The sequence below is a fragment of the Podarcis melisellensis genome (assembly GCF_964234715.1).
Source record: "Podarcis melisellensis genome assembly, chromosome: 18".
NCBI classification, from domain to species: Eukaryota; Metazoa; Chordata; class Lepidosauria; order Squamata; family Lacertidae; genus Podarcis; species Podarcis melisellensis.
Window position 1 is genome coordinate 442,482 of NC_138536.1, and position 13,274 is coordinate 455,755.

Below are 13,274 nucleotides of genomic sequence, written 5' to 3' on the forward strand. Positions count from 1 at the left end.
GCTCTTGCGCTGGGGAGAAGAGGATTCTGGACTGGGTGGGCCTCTGCTCTAATCCGGGGTTTCCCAAACCAGCTCTTTTTAGACTACAGCTCCCATCATCTCTAGCTAGTAGGTCAGGGAAGATGGGTATTGTAGCCCAACTGCTGAGAACCCTAGTTTGAGAAACACCATTGAGCCCAGTGGTTCCCAACCTATTTTTTTGGCCATGCCCCACTTAAGCGTCTCTAAAATTCTGATGGAACCCCCCTCCCGTGACATATAATTTTTATTATTCAAAAAGTCAACTCCTATTCATGTGGAGGAAGCCTAAAAGGCCATTCATTTGTTGATACAGTCGTACCTTGGTTGCCAAACGCCTTGGAACTCGTGCATTTCGGCCCCCAAACGATCAAAAACCAGAAGTGAATGTTCCGGTTTTCAAACAATTTTTGGGAGCCGAACGTCCGGCACAGCTTCCGATTGGCTGTACGACGCTCTTGCAGCCAATCGGTAGCTGTGTCTTGGTTTTCGAACAGTTCCGGAAGTCAAACGCAATCTGTTTGAGATCCAAGATACGACTGTAACTCATTCTCAAATTGCCCCCCTTAAAAATCCAATTGCCCCATGTTGGGAACCACAGGCTTAGCCTATCCTACCTCACAGGGTTGTTGTGTGGATGAGATGGAAATCACCTCGGGCTCCTTGGAAGACCCAAGTTTGGGAACCTAAATTCTTACGTCCTGCTGCTAGGCGGAGTCCGTGGTGTTTGTCGAGAGCAGCGGTCCTTAACTGGCCCCGACACAAAGCCCCCACCTCGGACTCCCTGCCTGTACCACGGGACCCACCCTCTCCTATTTGCTTTCGAATTAACAGTGCAAATAAGGCACGTTATGAATCCGAAAAGGGCAGCTCACAGAGCGATAGACATCATGCCACCCTCGCATGACTGCGAAATGAAAACCAGCGGTGGTGGTGGTGATTTTTAAGACTCCCGTTTCAGTGAGACCCCCGGGCAGGTTTGCTCTTCCAGTGGCAGGCGTTGTTGGAAAGTCATTAACTCGCAACTCGTTTTGTGCGGCGTAGCTGGGTTTTGGTTTCTGTTTGGAGGGTCGCTGCGGCGGAGAAGCCCGCTCGCAAATATCTGTGGGTACCAAACTGCAGCAGGTGGACTAGCCAAAGTCCAAAACCGGTTTCCTTCCCCAATTCAAGCTTCTGAAGCAAACCCCGAGGCTTTGTGTTCGATTAAACTTCAGTAGCTGCTTAACTTCTGCGTTCTGCCTGGAAAGGGCTCTTTTTCTGTTTTTTTTTTTTTTTTGTAGTTTGCTTTCTTCATTATTTGGAATCTCTCCTGTCAATGTTTGGGTCTCGCTTGCTAGGAGAGAAGAGACAACAAAGGCTTTGTGATGGCTAAGCTCCTTCTCCGGTTTACTTAACCTGCCCAAAGCTTCCTTGTAGGTTCTGCGTTCTTACTTTTTTATTTTCCTTTAATTGTTTTACAAGCCCAAAACATTTGGACTGGTAGCGTTTGCAGCCGGTGAGATATATATATATATATATATACACACACACAAACACAGAGAGAGAGTTTGGAGAAAGCTTTCTGAACGCCACAAAGTGCTGCCACGGCCGAACTTCCTTTGTGTATATTTTGGCTGCCAGATTTCGTTGGAGCTTGCTACGTAGACAGCGGCTGTTGTATGCTTGTACAGATTAGACAGATTCACGGAGGGGAACAAGGCTGTTGGGGGGCTGTTAGACCCCACGGCTAGGGCCCCCCTTCTGCAGAAAATGCAGGTGCCGGTTCTGCTGGGAATCATCGCAAGTCCTGCTTGCAAAGGCTTCCCCTGGGGGGCATCTTGTGGTTCCTTGGGAGGACAGGAGGCTGAACCAGGGTGGCTGCTACAGAGTTCTTCTCATGTTCTTATGAATGACTTTAAAGGGGGGGGTAGGCAAATTGTTGTTGTTCAGTTGTTTAGTCATGTCCAACTCTTTGTGACCCCCTGGACCAGAGCACGCCCTGCAGGCCCTCCTGTCTTCCACTGCCTCCCTCATGCTGGTAGCTTTGAGAACACTGTCCCACCATCTCGTCCTCTGTCGTCCCCTTCTCCTTGTGCCCTCCATCTTTCCCAACATCAGGGTCTTTTCCAGGGAGTCTTCTCTTCTCATGAGGTGGCCAAAGTCTTGGGGCCTCAGCTTCAGGATCTGTCCTTCCAGTGAGCACTCAGGGCTGATTTCCTTCCGAATGGAGAGGTTGGATCTTCTTGCAGTCCATGGGACTCTCAAGAGTCTCCTCCAGCACCATAATTCAAAAGCATCAATTCTTCGGTGATCAGCCTTCTTTACGGTCCAGCTCTCACTTCCATACATCACTACTGGGAAAACCAGAGCTTGAACTAGACGGACCTTTGTTGGCAAGGTGATGTCTCTGCTTTTTAAGAGCTTTTAGGCAAATTAAGATAGGGAATAAAGCTCTCCTTGGCCACAATGGCTGTGTTCTCAGCCATCTCCGAATGCCAATTGCCGCGGATCACAAGAAACCAAGCCTTTAACATCGCCGGCCCTGTGGAACTCCCTGCCACTAGAGGCTCAGCAGGAGTCTTCTGTGCCTGCTGAGAACTTTCCCATTCGCCAGGCCTATGCAGGCTGCTCTAGTACCACAGGACTGTAGAGTCGGAAGGGACCCCAAACTGCCCCCTGCAATGCAGGAATCTCCGTCAAGAAGACATCCTTCCACAACACTGAATTGGTGCCTGCCTTTAACCCTTTCAGTGGCTTCCGTCGTGGGGTTTTATGCTTTTATTGCCGAGAACCTGCCCTGACACTGCAGTATACAAATACTCTCGTGGGTAAATAGGAGGGGGAGGGAGGTGCTGTTGCTCCCAGGTCCTGCTCATGGCCTCAATCCAGGAGGCTTTTTTTATGAGTGTTCCTTTTGGGCCCCTGGCTTGCATCCAGCGGCTTCGCGGTGCAGGCCGAGACGGTTGTTTGTGCCAAAGTGAGGGGTGCTGCTCCTCCTTCCAGGGCCTCAACCCCCCTGCAAGTAACAGTTTGCCGCCTCCTGGCCCGGCTAATCTCTCCTCCTCTCTCTGATCCAGCAGACAAAACAAGGCAGGCGTGAGTGGGTGGGTGGGTGGGTGGGAGCTGAGGGCTCGACCGTGAATCCTGGCAAGACGAGGGTTTTCCCCTCAAACACGTCCGTATTTTCCATTTCTGGTCCCTCGCGGTTGTATCTCTCCCTCCAGCCTCCGTCTTTCCACTACTGCTCCCAAAACTGGCCACTCCAGCCCCGGTTTTGGCCCAGGATTCCCCCAATTTCTTTCTGAGTTTTCCTCTGCTGCTGATTTGCAACTGCTGTAGGGAGCGAGCGAGGAATTACGGGTTGTTTTGGGGGAGAGGAAACAGGGGAACCGTACACGGCTGAGTCCTGACGTCCTCTCCACTATCCGGATCGTCCTCATTATTAATAACAGTAATAATTAGAATTCATTTCTTAGTGTTCTGGATCCCTCATTCCCCGAAGGTCTCCAAGCAACTCGCAGCACGCTTGAAATGTATTGGGGAGCCCAAGGAAAGCTCTTTGCCTGCAGGAACAGCCTCGCTTCCTCAATTTTTTTCCCCCTTTCCTTGCTGCCGAGACTTTGCCTTCTCAGAGGGTGGCAAAGTTCAGAGGTGTGTGTGGGAAAAACAGCAGTCTTGTAATGTTTGCTTAGGTGGGAACATTCCTTAGCAACAGTTTCCTGCGACTTAGAAATAAAAATAAAAATCCTGGGAATTCCTGTAAAATCGTAAGCTGGTCTTCGCTGCGATCCGCTTCCTTCTCCCACCCTATAACCCCGTCCCCTCTTGACACGGGAAACTAGGCCTATAGATAGCTCTGGATTAAATCAGCCCCCTTCTCTCAAGGGTGTGATGTTTCTTTAAAGCTCCAAGAAAAGCAAAGGAAAGGAATATATTTCCTGTTGCTGGTGGGAGAGAAGGAAGGAGGCCATTTCTTTATTTATTTCTGACGTTGGCGCATCTATTATTATTATTATTATTATTGGTGGAAGTTGGCAACCGGCGGTTGCGGCACGTGCGTTTCCCCATCCTAGCAAGTGATAATATTTCCACCACCAACACACACAAGGTGGGGCTTCTGAGAACACGCAGAGAGCCCTGCAGGCCGAGACTTTATCTTCTTTCCATCTCTGGGCCAGTAGTATCCACGCTGCTGTCGTCGCATACATAAAGAATAGTTTCTGCTCCTTTGGTACCTCTGCACCTAAAATTCCTAGTAGAAAAAAGCCTCTGTTTTTCCCCCACAGATTTTTAAAAAAAAATTTTTCCCAGCTCATTATATATCATTTCACAGAATGCTCTTGTTACCTTGCACAACCACCACACGTGGTCGAATGTGCCTCCCTTCTCCTTACACTTCCAACATACATTTGAAGCAGTTCAGTACATCTTTGCAATGTATACATCTTTGCAATGACAAACCTAGACAGCATCTTAAAAAGCAGAGACATCACCTTGCCGACAAAGGTCCCTATAGTTCAAGCTCTGGTTTTCCCAGTAGTGATGTATGGAAGTGAGAGCTGGACCATCAAGAAGGCTGATCGCCGAAGAATGGATGCTTTTGAATTCTGGTGCTGGAGGAGACTCTGGAGAGTCCCATGGACTGCAAGAAGATCCAACCTCTCCATTCGGAAGGAAATCAGCCCTGAGTGCTCACTGGAAGGACAGATCCTGAAGCTGAGGCTCCAAGACTTTGGCCACCTCAGGAGAAGAGAAGACTCCCTGGAAAAGACCCTGATGTTGGGAAAGATGGAGGGCGCAAGGAGAAGGGGACGACAGAGGACAAGATGGTGGGACAGTGTTCTTGAAGCTACGAACATGAGTTTGACCAAACTGGGGGAGGCAGTGGAAGACAGGAGGGCCTGGCATGCTCTGGTCTGTGGGGTCACAAAGAGTCGGATACAACTAAAGACTAAACAACAACAACAAATACATCTTTGCTAATTTTGTAGGTGTTAAATACCAACGGTACATCATTTTCATATAGTTCTCCTTCGGCGCGCAGCGCCGGATGCAAATTTCTAATTTCAAGCACAGCAGTCTCGGTCAGGCCAAAGGGGTCCCATCGGGCACCCTGTGGTCACGGTGGCCAACCACAGGTTACCCCGCAAAGGAAGCACCCAAACGCACACCAGAAACTGGCGGCGGGAGGCATTGACCGCCTCCGACGGGGGAGGCCGGACATAGCTGGATGCTGCATGGACTGGGACTGGTCACCTTTTCTAGTCGCAGCCTGGCTCGCCTTCGGCCCTGACTTTCTGCACAGTTCCTGGTGCAGAGGCATGAAATGACGGTGGAAGACGGAAGGCCCCCGGGTGACGGCCAGGGGTGCAAGAGCGGCTTGCGCCGTGCCCTCCCTCGCGCAGCCTCCCCGCTGCATGCTTTCCCACTTAGCAGAGCGCACGCATTTGTCCCTCTGAGCTTCCACGGGAGGCCCGTCGCTCCGGAATTCCTGTGGAATGCTGGCTATGTGGCCACGCTGGAATCGCTGGGCCCGGACCGCCAGGCGGCTCCCTGACTGTCAGCTGGGGGGGGGCAGGGGAGAGCAGGATGACGACGACGACGAAGGCCTCTCCTTCTTTAAAAAGAAATCTGTGCGGAATGGAGCTTGCCAAACGAATTTGAGAGCAAGCAGGCGGGACAAGGAGCAGCCCAGAGCAAAAGGCAGGAATGGTTGGTGCCTTCCCACAAGTCCATCGAGAGCTGCGTTGTCTCCACGGACTGGCAGTGGTTCTCGAGACTTTCCGGCAGAGAGGGTCTTTCCCAGCCGTTGGGGAACTAGGCCTTTTGGACACCGAGCACAGGCGCTCTGCAGCCGAGCGATGGTCCTTTCCTTCAAAATGAACAAGAAGGTTCTAGTCCTCAGGATTACGGCTGGGCATCGGAGAGGCAATCTGTCTGGAGAGCCAAACCCCTGCGTTAGCAGCACACCGAAGTGACCTCCCCGGGGTGCAAGCCTGGGCAGTGCGTCTGGGGGTCCTGGGCTTCTCAGATGACATGACACGCCCGCCTTGGCCTTGCTGAGGGGGTCCAATGCAAAGCAGAGTGGGCTGCCTTTGGCCAGGCAGAGGGGCTTCCAGGACCCTCGCTTCCTCCACAGATGTTGCCTGCAGAAGCCGTAAGCTCACCAGGGAGCGATTCTCAGACACCTCCGTTCTCGAAAGAAGAAAGCAGCGTTTTCTAGCTGCTTGGCCTCGGGTCTCTCTCTTTATTTATTTATTGAATTTATAAACCGCGGTTCACATAAAAGATCAACATAAAAACCACAATATTAATCAAAATAAAAACAACAACCCAATAACGCCCCAAAAAAGAGAGCCACATTTTAAAAGGGAATAGGATGTCAATCAGACCAACCAAAGGCCTGGTTAAAACGGAACGTTCTTGCCTGGCGCCTAAAGGTGTGCAATGAAGGCGTCAGGCAAACTTCCCTGGAGAGAGCATTCCCACAAACGGGGAGCCACTGCAGAGAAGGCCCTGTTCTCATGTTGCTACCCTCTCAAGGAGGAGGCAACACACGGAGGGCCTCAGAAGATGATCTCAGAGTCTGGGTAGGTTCACATGCCCTGGCTCCCCTGAGTTAACAACAGCCCTGCGGGGCTGGCCCATGTGGCAGCGGCGCTGAGGGTTTCTTGGCTCCTGGACCTTGTGGGCCTCCTGCTTCTCTTTCTCTTCTGCTTGCGTTGCTGTTCTTTAGGTAATCGGAGCTCTTCCAGCAAACGTTCCCCGCGTCTCGCCCGGGCACGACTCACTCCAGATGTTTTCCTGGAATTCCCTCTCTCTGGCGTTCCCCAGAATCCAAAGAATAACAAGCGCAGGCCCTCGCAGGGGTGAGATCCTGCTCCTCGGATTTCTATCCCCTCTCCGCCGAATGAGGCTGCCCGTGTTTCAGTACCAACCAGAGGAAGGAAATGGAGGGATTCCCTTTCCTCCTCTTGCCCTCCAGATTCTGCAAAAGGGATTTGGGAACTTTCCCTTGTCGGAAATTTGAACTGCGGAGCTGGGGTGGGGGGTGGGGAGATAAAAATCTCCCTTCTCAGAAGCCAGAACAGGACGAATTAATGAACTGCTGAAATGCCAAGAGCTCTACCCGCGGTTGCAAAGTCTTTCACGTGCTGCTGCTGCTGCGGTGTTGCAACAGCCTTGCGTAAGACGGGGCGCACTCTTCCTCTTCCCACAGATGTGGAGCTGCCTTTGTATGTTACGCGCCAAGTTGCCTGTCGGATCCGGAGCTCCCTGAGGCCCTTCGCCCCCGACCCCTTTTGCAGACGCCGCCCTTGGGAGCATCCGATCTGACGTGGGCCTCTTTGTCTTCATCCACAAGCGAAAGAAAGCCTTTCAAAGTTTTGAAACTTGGAGAAATATATATGGTTTTGTTGTTAGCCTTCAGATTCCACATGCAGCTGTGGAATAAACAGCTTATCTGATACTTCTGTTGAGAATTAATGAATGGCTGCGGAAACGTCCTGGGGGCAGCCATTCATTAATTAATTCACCATTTCAAACCAAGCCACTTACAGCAGGTCTTGGTCCCCTGGAAACCGAGTCACGCCTTGGGGAGTCATTGCCCAGGTGCAGCTGAGGTCAGCCTAGCCCTCACCTGTGCCTTCCTTCCTTTTTGAAACAACGCCTGTCCCAAAATGGACTCTTCCCCCCAACTGCAACCCTGCTGAAGTTGCCTGTCTGGGTTTTACTCGGTCTTGTTCCATGTGGCTTCCACCAAATCGCCACCCTCCGGTCACACCTTCTGCCTTTCAGACCTGATTTATTGCAGTTTTGACCTTGGAATACATGGCAGCGTCAGCTAGCCTGGCAGAGTGCTCTCGAGGCATTTCGGGGGCGCCTACCGAAAGCTCCCTCCTCGCGGATTTCCGGGGCTACTGTTCTCTTTCTACCAAAGCTTCCCCCCCTTGCAAATTCAGCTTGTTTTGTTGGTTCTGGTTCAGCAAGCAGGTGGATTAGCGGCGAGCCACCGCTAAAGTTCCCTGCCAGTTCTGCGTTTCACAGTAGGAGGGACTCTCCTTCCTTGGAGGTTTTGAAGCAGAACTTGGGTGACCCGCTGTCCTGGGTGCTTTCGCTGAGATTCCCGCATTGCAGGGGGTTGGACTGGACGACCCCTGGGGGTTCCCTTCCAAGTCTACGATTCTAGGATTCTGATGTGGAGAAAGCGAACAGGAAGAAGTCCTCCCTACCCCTCTTGTTGACATCTAGCAAAGCTGAGTTTTGGAAGATTCGGGAAAGACAAAAAGAACAGGCTTCTTCACACAGCACATGGTCAGAACTGTGGAACTCCCTGCTGCAGGAGGCAGTGACGCCCCCCCCCCCAACTTGGACAGCTTTAAAAGAGGGTTGGGCAAATTTTAGGAGGAGAGGGCTCAGGATGGCTGTGTGCTGCGTCCCTGCTCAATAACCTCCTTAATGTGAGTTGCCAGAAACTGCAGGAGGGGAGGGGTGCTGCTCTCGAACTCAGCTCCTGCCATCAAGTTTCCCTTTGGGGCGTCTGCCTGGCCACAGTGAGAAAAGCAGGAGTGCGGATGAGATGGGCTCCCTTTGGGTGGACCCAGCAGGCTCTTTCTTCCATCCTCCTGGAACAAAACCTCCCTTACGCCTCCTCCGCCTTCCTCTTACGGCTGTGAGGGATTCTGCAGGAAGTTCTGAGACGGGCAGCAAGTGGAAACCAAGGTACCTTTTGTATTCAGAAGGAGGATCACGCAGAAACCACCCCAAAGCCGTCACGGGCACAAGCGGCCGCAACGGGACTCGCGAGGAATAGGCTGTCCGGTGGGCGAACGCCGCCTCTCCGGAGCTGACATCACTGGAGTCCTGGTCAAAACAGTGCAGAATGATGGCTCTGGTTCTCCGTCCACGCATGGCCCGGGGGTCACGTCTGCCCAGACACCACCTTCCTTCCTGCCCCGGGAAGTGGTTGCATCCTGGCTCTTGACCCGGGCGTGCAGAGGGCGGCAGACGCCAAGCAGAGCTGGGACCCCATCAGCTGTTTGCCGCCTTTAGGTGTCCCTTCTTTTTAAAATTATTTTTAGCGGGCAAGCGCTAGAGGCCGGGGCAGGGCTTAATGAGGTTGTGGCGAAGATTGGGCAGATGTTTCCTCCTCTGGCGCCAGATTCCTGCTTCCTTGACTTCAAAGTCTGCAAGCCCTCTGTTCTTGCTGCTTCTGGTCGTGGTGGGTTCAAATGTGCTAGTCCCGAATCCTCTTTCCTCACTGCAGCGCCCCCCCCCCCGGCATTTTCACTGAGCCCTTCGCCAGCAGCTCCTTGAGGGAAGATGCTTTTGCAACTCCCTTCATTATTACGGTTCGCTCCGCCAAAGGTGTTCCCTCCACGCCCAAACCCCTTTGTGCAATTGCTTTGGGGAGGGATCCTGTTGCCTCGATTCAGCGCTGCTGCGTTTAAGGGGGAAGGCGAGGAGTACAGGGCTGTTGTTTTCCCTCTTGGGCTTGCATAATAACCGTCCTGGGTTTGCAAGCAGGGAGGCTGACACTTGCAGGAGCAGAAGGGTTTGTGCTTGTAGAGCAAACCCACAGGGAAACCAGCCGGGTGGAGAAAGGAGTTCAGGGGAAATTGGGGGCTGGAAAGAAACTTGCTTCTTCTTTTTTGACCTCTAGCAGATTGAAAAAAACCAAAACATCTCAGAACAGAGGTGTCAGGTGGGCAGTGGCTGCATCCCTTTCTGAATAGAGGCATCACAGGGAGTTGGACTAGATACGTCTCGGAGTCCCTTCCGCTTCTTGGAGCAGAGATGCAGAGCGCCAAGGCGGTGGCAGGATCTGCTACTTCTTCCTCTTCCTCGGTCATGTCTTGTAGGATCCCTTTTCTCTTGGCTCCCCACCCCCCACCCCGAATCCCAGCTGCTGCTGGCCCGTGTAGGCCGTCTTGAGCCCAGTGGACAAAACTGGCTCTGGACAAGGCAGCTTTCATTTCGCGTCCCTGCGCCAGAGAGAACCAGGGCTGCGTAGTAGTTTCTCGAGGGAAATCTCTCTCTCTCTCTCATGCACATATACAAACACGCCCACTCAAGTTTCACTCTTCAGATGGCCGGAGGGCCTGTTGCTTCCCTGCTATCAGATAAAAAAGATGAATGAGTTCAAGAAGAAGAAAACTGGTTTTGGTGCTTGTTTTAAAGTGCGCCTTATTTATTTGTTGTCTTAAGCTGCTTCCTTTGCAGATAAATTTCACTGAGGGGGGGTGTTGGTTTTTTGTGGGAGGGGAGGTTCTTGTTTCGTTCTTTTAACTATTCATTGGTGCTTTTTAGCTTGTATATTTTTATCGAAGAGCGGAATGCAAGTCTAATAGATGAAAATAAGACGCGTGGAAAGGCAGGGAACTCCGTTAGCGTCGAACCGTAAGGAGCAGCTCGAGGTGTTTCCCCAACAGACACCCAAGGCAGGAACAGGCAGCAAAAGGCAGCGTCTCGGATTCAGGGCTTCTTCGCCCGCCCACAGCAACACTTTAAATTTGGCCCAGTAGCATCTTGGCAGCTGGGGCGGATTCCTCAGCAGGCTTGTCACATGCTGCCGATAACCAGCTCCGGTCAGCAGCCGAGGCGTTCTGCGCCCCAGTCCCTGCCTTGCCCCGGGGTGTCCCAGCGCTGGCTTCCCCCCTCAGCAGAATCCTCTTCCTCCTCTCCGCCGTCCTGCCGGTTCAGGACACAGACTAAGATGGAGATGTCTGTCGCTGGAAAGGCGCGTTGGGGAAAGCGCCTGGTGAAGCTGAATGCCGGAAGGTTCAGAAAGGAGCTGTGTTCACCTTTGGAACTGCCTCCCACAGGAGTTGGGGGAGGCCGCTGCCATGTATTCCGAGGTCAAAACTGCGAGTTCCCTTCGGGGCCTCCTGAGAACGGGATGCTGGGCTAAACGGCCCCCCTCTGCCTGCTCTTCTTAGGCGCTGAGAAGGCCAGAGTGACAGCGTCGGCCTTAGGGATGCGCAAGGGGAAGGTGCTGCGAAGGGTGGGTTCTGCACCCCTCGAAAGGCCCGATTCTGACACAGCACGGAGCCACCCTGCAGCTGAAACGGTGCCTGTTGCATATGGTGGGGCTGTTTTGTGGCAGATGCGAGTTCAGTTCCTGCCAGCAGGACGCTGAGTCTGAGGAGCCTCAAAGCCCAGGCGCACCCTCCCTGCAGAGTTGTCTGCAGTTTTACTGGTGGGGAGGGGAGTCCCCTCTTCTCCTCTCCGCCCCAGACCCAGATTTCTGCGTGTGCCAGGTCTCGATCAGGTCCCACCTTTGGCTCAGGAGTGGCTCTGACACACCCATATTCCAGTCGGCATTGCCCGTGCAGAAGGCGTGTGCTTGTTGGCATCCTCCGTTCAGGACTGGCTTGCTTTCCTGTGCCCTGGGCTTTTCCAAAGCGGGTTGGGCTAGATGACCCTGGGGGTCCCTTCCAACACTACAGTTCCAGGATCTATAAGTCAGCCCACCTGGCCCCGCGTTGCCTTCATGGACCGGCAGTCTGTCTCCCTCTCTCTCTCTCTCTCTCTCTCTCTCTCTCTCTCTCTCTCTCTCTCTGTCTCTCACTTCAACCTGGGAACTTTTTCCGCAGTTGCCGTCTCAGCGAAGTGCGCAGGGTGGCTTCAAAAGAGGGATAGACAATGGAGAGGGCGATCCTGGCAACAAGCATGGTGCCTCTGCAGCAGGGAGAGTCGCATTCAAATCCTGCTTGCTTGGCTCCTGGGAGAAGTGGGCGCCGGATTCCGGCGCCCTTCCGTTCCTATGTTTTGTGGGGGCATAGCTGCCTCTTTCTACGGTGCGAGGCAGGGCACACCTTCGGAACAGCTGTAGTTTAGTGGTTAGGGTACCTGCTCCGCATGCAGAAGGCCCATGGGGCATCTCTGGGCAGGACCGGAGAACTGCTGCCAGTCAGTGCAGGCATTACTGAGAGTCTGCTGGGTCGGGCCAAAGGGGCCCATCCAGGCCAGCAGCCTAAATAAGAACGATGATAATTTTATCATTTGCAGCGTGTCCATCTGCCCCAGCCACAGCGGCCAACCAGACACCCCAGCAGGATTCGAACACAAGAGCCCCTTCTCCTCTCGCGGTTTCCAGCAACCCAAGGGTCCATATGACTGGATATTCAATTTTCCATTCAATCCAGCCTTTATTCAGAGCAACAAGTAGTAGTAGTAATATTTATACCCCTTCCCATCTGGTTGGGTTTCCCCTGCCACTCTGGGCAGCGTCCAGCAACAATGAAAACATAATAAAACGCCAGAGCTTAACAACTTCCTGATGCAGTCAATCTGAACTTGTATTTCTAAGGGAAGGATTTTGACTTGGGGAGGGGGGGGACCACGCCTGATTCGAATGTGGAAGCTCAGTCACTGGTAGGGGGAAACCCCATGGGCTGCTGCTGCCAGTCCGTGCCAGCAGCAACGAGCCAGGCCTGAAACCCTGGCCAGCCGCTGCCAGCCAGTGCCTGGCTCTATAAGGCAGCTCCCTTGGTGGGTCTCCAGGCGACGCCATTCGCTAAGCTCCTCTTTTTTTGGCTTCTGTTGTTGGATCTGGCATGTTATTTATCGCAAGCCCCGATGCAACGTGGCTTGCGACTTTTTCCGCGCTGGATCTCAGCCGGGGAAAGAGGCCGAAGGGGTTAAGGATCTGTTTGCTTTGTGCAGAGGCAGGAAAAATGTCTTGAATGACGCCCCCCCTCCCTTCGCCACCCCAAGCAGCCAAGGCATTGGTTCAGGGAGAGGGCGGTTCTCCTGGGGGAGCCCTTTTTCCCGGCCTGGATTTCTCGGGATCGGCAGCCATGTTACATATCTATAGATACATGTTTGTATATTTTTCTCCTCCTACCCGTGGCCTGCGGTCTGGACTCACGCCAGGTCTTTTGGTTTGCTTTACTCCTGTTGTTATTATTATTATTATTAAAATAATGGCAGGCAGGCAAAGAAACGAAAGGGAAATCGAGATGAGTTGCAACAACCGACAGTAAAGAAGTAACAGGATTTGCTACAGTCGTAATGGTAATGTTCCGTGGCCTAGACTGACTCAATTAGGTATTGGAAAAGTATACTGAGAAATAACCTTCAACCTGAGAGACAGTGTGGTGTAGTGGTTAGAGTGTTCTGACTAAGGCCTGGGAGAGACCAGGGTTCGAATCCTGTGCAGCTTGCTGGGTGACCTGGGTTGCCAGTCACTGCCTCTCAGCCGTGCCCACCTCGCAGGGAGGTTGTGGGGATTAAATGAGGAGGGGGAGAACCAGGAGTGTCGCCTTGAGCTCCTT

At 52.8% G+C, this 13,274-nt stretch overlaps 1 protein-coding gene across 2 annotated transcripts in view; it reads left to right on the forward strand.

The window, feature by feature from the left end:
- The window catches only part of INSR (insulin receptor), a 52,414-nt gene that overhangs the window by 15,328 nt on the left and 23,812 nt on the right, over positions 1-13,274 (forward strand). The window lies entirely within an intron of this gene.